The 5,774-nt window shown below is 30.0% G+C and overlaps 1 long non-coding RNA gene across 1 annotated transcript; it reads right to left on the reverse strand.

Annotated features, from left to right (window-relative positions):
- Nucleotides 1–763: 763 nt before the first annotated feature.
- LOC136272234 (uncharacterized) lies at nt 764–3,186 on the reverse strand. The gene is made up of 2 exons (XR_010710196.1): nt 3,029–3,186; nt 764–2,899 (listed from the first exon to the last, which is right to left on the reverse strand). It is a non-coding gene; the product is annotated as an uncharacterized lncRNA (long non-coding RNA).
- Between the last annotated feature and the right edge of the window lie 2,588 nt (nt 3,187–5,774).

The raw sequence follows: 5,774 nt of genomic DNA on the forward strand, positions 1-5,774 counted from the left end.
ATCAAATTGAAATGCAATGCAGAAATATCAATGTAGTATTTACATCTTTCCTCGACTTAACGTTTTGGTAAACTGAATATCCGAATATCAATAAAACGATACATTAGTGATTAAATTTCAGAAATCAAATAAGGGGGCTAAAACATATTCTTTCTCCGCATATGTATTTTGAAAATACTCGAATATTTTATTTATTTTAAAAACAGACACCAGCTATAAAGAAAAATTAATAAAACGACACTCTTACAAGAGATACATACTTTATTAATGATAGCTATGATTACAAAATTATGTAAATGCAATAATCACAATACCATCCTTACATAAAACAACCAAACATTTAAGAAACAAATACCATACTGCATGTAGTGTGCCTTTATTTATTAATGCCATGACTTACATATTAATTAATACAAAATTATGATTCACCTTATAACTGCCTTATCTGACAATTCAACAGGTGGTTTTAAACCAGGGCAGGGTTTCACAAAACTATCGAAAGATTCATCATAAGACACATCTAAAAATTTTCTAATTTTTCCATTGCAAATTGTAAATAAAGAAATACATGTAATCACACAACTGCTGTTAACATTTTCCTTAGTTTGTTTGGTTTTGCATCAATTGGCCATCATTTATGGGGTGGGGCGTCATTGATAAACAAAACTGTATAGAGTATGATAGAGTTTTGTAACTAAACCATTAATCTGAATACATCATTTTAATTAGATTTTAAAAATAAAACGCATTTTATCAGGGGGGGTTTTACAGACCTAGTATTACTTATCGGAATCAATGATGTATACTGTAGATCCCTTCTTATATGCCAGTTCTTTATTTCGCGATTCAACTGTTTTGCAGGACATCGCAAGAATATATGATCACGAGCGCCGAATTTTTATCATAGTTTCAAGTCATTATCTGTCCTAAAAATAAAAGCAAAATTAAAATTCGTAAGATGTGCTTCTCAGGATTTTACGCGGATATTAATTCCTAGCGTTTAATGACGAAGCTACAGTATACATTTGATCAGTTGTGACCATCACAAGTGGGTAAGAACATCGAAGTCTGTAAGGTCAGAAAAATCTGTGTGAAGATGATAGTGCTGTTTCCTATTCTACAGAATTGTTGAAAGGAAGCTTAATATTTCATATTTAAATCAGATTTTTTCTGTCGTGAATGCTCTAGTTTGAAGTAGGAGGGAATGAAAACGAAAGCGTCAAATGAATACAGTAGATGCAACAAGTGAGGTCGGAAGATGAAATTTATCAAAATAGCAGTCACCATGTTATATAATTAAGTTTTATACTTCAGACATGTACATGTATCTGGTTGTCTAAGATGAAGAGAGATATTAATATAATCATGAAATATGACTGTTTTGCGAATCAGGTATGAAGAGATCTTCCGACAAATTTTGGTATTAAGACAGATCTTAGTCAAAAGTAATTTTGTGAAACGGGCTTCAGAGTTGTTTTTAGTTTTTACGTCGTTTTGTTATTGTGCCAATATAATTTCAGAAATTCCAGGCCTGTTTGAAAGCGATAAAATATTGAAAGCAATAAACTAAAGGATTTGCAAAGTTTCCAAATAGGTTCTTCATCAGGTTTGTAAATAAGATTTTCTTTGCCTATGATATCGCAAAACCATAGACCCATATTCATCATGCCTATAAGGGAACACAAAAAATATATAAATTTCATCCCTTTTTTTGAAACCCTATTATCACATGTTCTACATAAATATGTTCCTACTATAAAAAGAGTTTGAAGTAGAGCCATCGTTATTGTGACAATATTTTCTGCAAAAACAAGGCTTTTTATATCGGCATTTGCTATATATTCTTCACGAATGATACATGCTGTATAATAAAATATGTGATAAATACAGGTGACAATCAATATAACCAACCACACATTGACAGAAAATATCATATGTGAACATTTACAAACATTTCCTTTATTCCTACATATGAGAATTAGAAGAATTATCAGTAACAGCAATGACGTGATTGCTTTTATTGCAATCTGTGTGATAGCATATGCTACCAAATCTGCAGATTGATGATTTGATAAAATTAAGGTGAACGTGAAAGCAAATATCCCAAAAGATATAATGAAAAAGAACTGTTGAATCGTCGTTTTGAAGAATTCAATTATAATGTCAACTAAATCAGATAAACGGCTTTCAGTTGTTGACAAATCTGACTCACGCGTGTCATTTATTGGCAAATCTGACTCAAGTGTGTCATTTATTGATAAATCTGACACTCCACTGGGTTCACTATCTTTCGGAAATATCAAAGCAATTGTAAGCAAGGAAAATCCTATGATTCCAGCTGAAATCAAGGGTTCTGTTTTCTTTAAAGCCTCAGTTGCCCTTGTAATATTTTGAGGAGTTAAAGAACTATTCGTTTTACAAAGAAACTCTGGTGAAAGGGCGTCATTCAGATCACCAACGTAAATGAAAAAACATGCAAGAATTGAAAATATTATTTGACAACATGTGTATTCGTGTTGTCTTTGATGAAAAACGGTGAAATAAATCAATAAAATAAATATTTGGGCAAAAGTAATTAAATGATTTGCTACACGAATGTGATGGGTGTTTTTCTCTGACCCAGCAGCAAAATCAATGTGTTTCCATATGTTTAAACCACAAAAAAGAAAGTAGCATGCTCCAAATATATATATTATAACGATTTTGATTTTTAAAAAACTATATTTTTTACGAGTTAAAGCTACGATGTCCTTACTACCTTTATAACTATAAATTATTCCAAGGACGATAACCGACATAATCCCGACTAGGTGGAAAACAAGCAAAAGTATTGCAACATCTGTCTCTGTAACCGATTTACAAATGAAGTGGACAGCGATGGGTGACGCCGACAAAACCGCTGTAAAAAAATGAACGAAAATAATAAATAATGTTAATTTTAAAAAAAGGTCACTAATTCTGCAGATGCTATTTATTTAATTTTTTAACCATCAAATTTAATAAAAACAATTTAAATATTAGTGCATACCTAATGATAATCCGATGCATATGGCGATAGCCAAAAGAACTAAAACATTAAAGAAAGCAAAAAAGAATCAGTCGTAAATTCATTTAACACCAAAAGGCCCTCAGGCCTTAACGGTCATCTGAGTACCATAGCCCATAGTTTGACATGTCAGAGTCTCGTGTTTGTATTTTGAGCTTCATATTGAATTCTCAACCCTAATCTGACACTCCTCTGACCTTTATCAAACTTTTATTATTTGATGTTTGAAACAAACAAATTAGTACATGAAAATTGGGGGGAGGGGGGGGGGGTTACAATATACGTCCTTCACTCCTGACATATGGACCATGAATTCAACAATTTAGGTAGAGTGTTTCATTGACATCATAACAAAATGATTTTTTTTATATCCAACCATCTTACCATATTGCTGTACTGGTTCCATCCTAGGACCTAAACCCTGACCCCTGACTCCGGGGCCATAAATCAAACAATTTCGGTAGAAAGCTTCATGGAAACCATTACCATAAATTTAAATTTGTTCACATATATGTTGGATATTTTTTTAATTTGGGCGTCTGTTTTTAGCATAGTTGGCCTTGCCCATGAGGTACCAAAGGTGGCAGAGGAATGAATTTTAAAATTTGGATACCTCTTATCCTAGAGATGCTTCATATAAAAATGGTAACAATTTTAGTTTTTAAAAAAAAGGAAATAATTTAAATTTGTAAATGATCGACGAGCAAAGCACGATGAACGACGAACGACGACGGAAAAGACCAATTGCGAATAAGTCACTTAAGTGGTTCAGATGATATAAAGACTTATCCCGATCGAAACTATTTTTAAATTACAAAAATACAACAGTTTATGCTGAGAAATTCACACGCATTATGAGATCATAAACAAATAAACAAACCAGTTTACAGCTAAACAACCTGAACGTTTTGCAAAATTGTGATACCGTTTTATTACGACTATTATGATTTCGTTCGGGATAAGTTTAATAGCAATTTGTATGGGTTCGAATATAGAATTATCCATTTTTGAATTTCTTTTGAATTTTCAATCTATGTATGTACAATTTTGTATATTTACAACACACAATAGAAAAATGTATACCTCCAATAAATAAAAAAAAAATGAAAACTCATCAAGTAAACAATATTTTTTAGATGATCCACAAACCATCTTCATCTTTTCCATTTTTTTTAAAAATTTCATTATTTCCTTAACCGTCAATTCCTTGATGAAATATGATAAAATAGCAATTGCTTCATGCAAGTGACATTTGAGTTGAAGATTTTATCCATATATTTAAGAGACATCTACAATTCTCTATTTTTATTTTCATAAATATTTTTATCAAAAATATAATTGTAAATTTAATTCTATCCTGCCGTCTTTGACTTGTGTTTTAGATATTTGTTATGTGCATTAATTTAAACCAAACGTTAAGCTCTTAAATATCTTGTTTAAAGCAATTATAAAAATGTTCCGGTTTTAATAAAAAAAAAATTATGAAAATAATATACATTATTCAAAAATATTGGTCTCAATTTTGCAAAATTATCTTTCAAAAAATGGTACTTCATCAATCGGGCAAATAATGTACTGATGTGTCGAGCCACCTTGATTTGAGTTTGAATTTGTATCTTTCTGCACCGTTGTACACATGTAAATTATTTGTTAAATAAGTCAATTTACGTTTCATTTTAAAATAAAATATTTTATGTAATTGTAAAGTATATTATGCCTATTTTGTAATCTCTATTAATCATAGCATATCTACAAAATTAATACGTGATTGGTTTTATCATTGTTAATGAATAAATTAAACCAAGTTAAAACGTTTCAAAATGTATCCTGTTACCTGTATTGAAAGTTTAAAAAAAAAGAAAGAAACTATTACAGGTTTTATTTGAATGCACTGTATATGTTACATACGACATGATCAAATAACAACAACTGATATAAGGTCAAGATCTACATGTGTTAGGATAAGTTCATATGAACTTTGAGGATTTTTAATGCAAGAGCCTTTTTGACGCCATAATTTATTTGATGTCATTTTCTTAGTACTTTTATAGAGTTATATTGAAAATGAAAATAGTTAAGATGTGGAAAAAGTAATATTGATTCTAAAATTTAATATCACTTGAAAGACGAGGTGAAGAGGACGTTAATTTTTTTTGAGAGGCTGTATGAATTTTAGATATAGTTCACAAAACATTGACAAAACTCCAGGATTTGCAACCTATTTTCACCATATTTCATTTAAAATGGTATTTTAAGACATGCTCTTTCACAGTGGTTACAAAACAAATTAATCGTTGATACACGTTAACAAAATAAAGCTATGGTTACGAAGCATCGTTAAAAAAATTAATATAAATAAATTTTTTATCGACTAGATCTTGACCTTAAATTTAACTAGAAACCAATGATTCACCATAAACTAAAACGAAATAAAGCATATTAAACAATAGTAGAATTAAATTTTTATAAACAATATATTTCTATCATACGTAAAAACATGTACGCTCACGAAAAATATGCGATAAAACATTGTTTATGTGTGTTCAAACAGACATTACTTAACAAAGATCGTCATCTGTAATCTTAAACAGAAAATTAATTAAACTATAGAATGTAGTGCGATCAAAAACAATAAAAAGGTCTGCATAAGAAATCACATTTTGATGAAACTAAGATTTTTGTTAAAAATAATTGTCCTATTATTCAATTAATTCAGAGGTTCTCCTAA

This window comes from Magallana gigas, chromosome 10 (assembly GCF_963853765.1).
Source record: "Magallana gigas chromosome 10, xbMagGiga1.1, whole genome shotgun sequence".
Classification (NCBI taxonomy): Eukaryota; Metazoa; Mollusca; class Bivalvia; order Ostreida; family Ostreidae; genus Magallana; species Magallana gigas.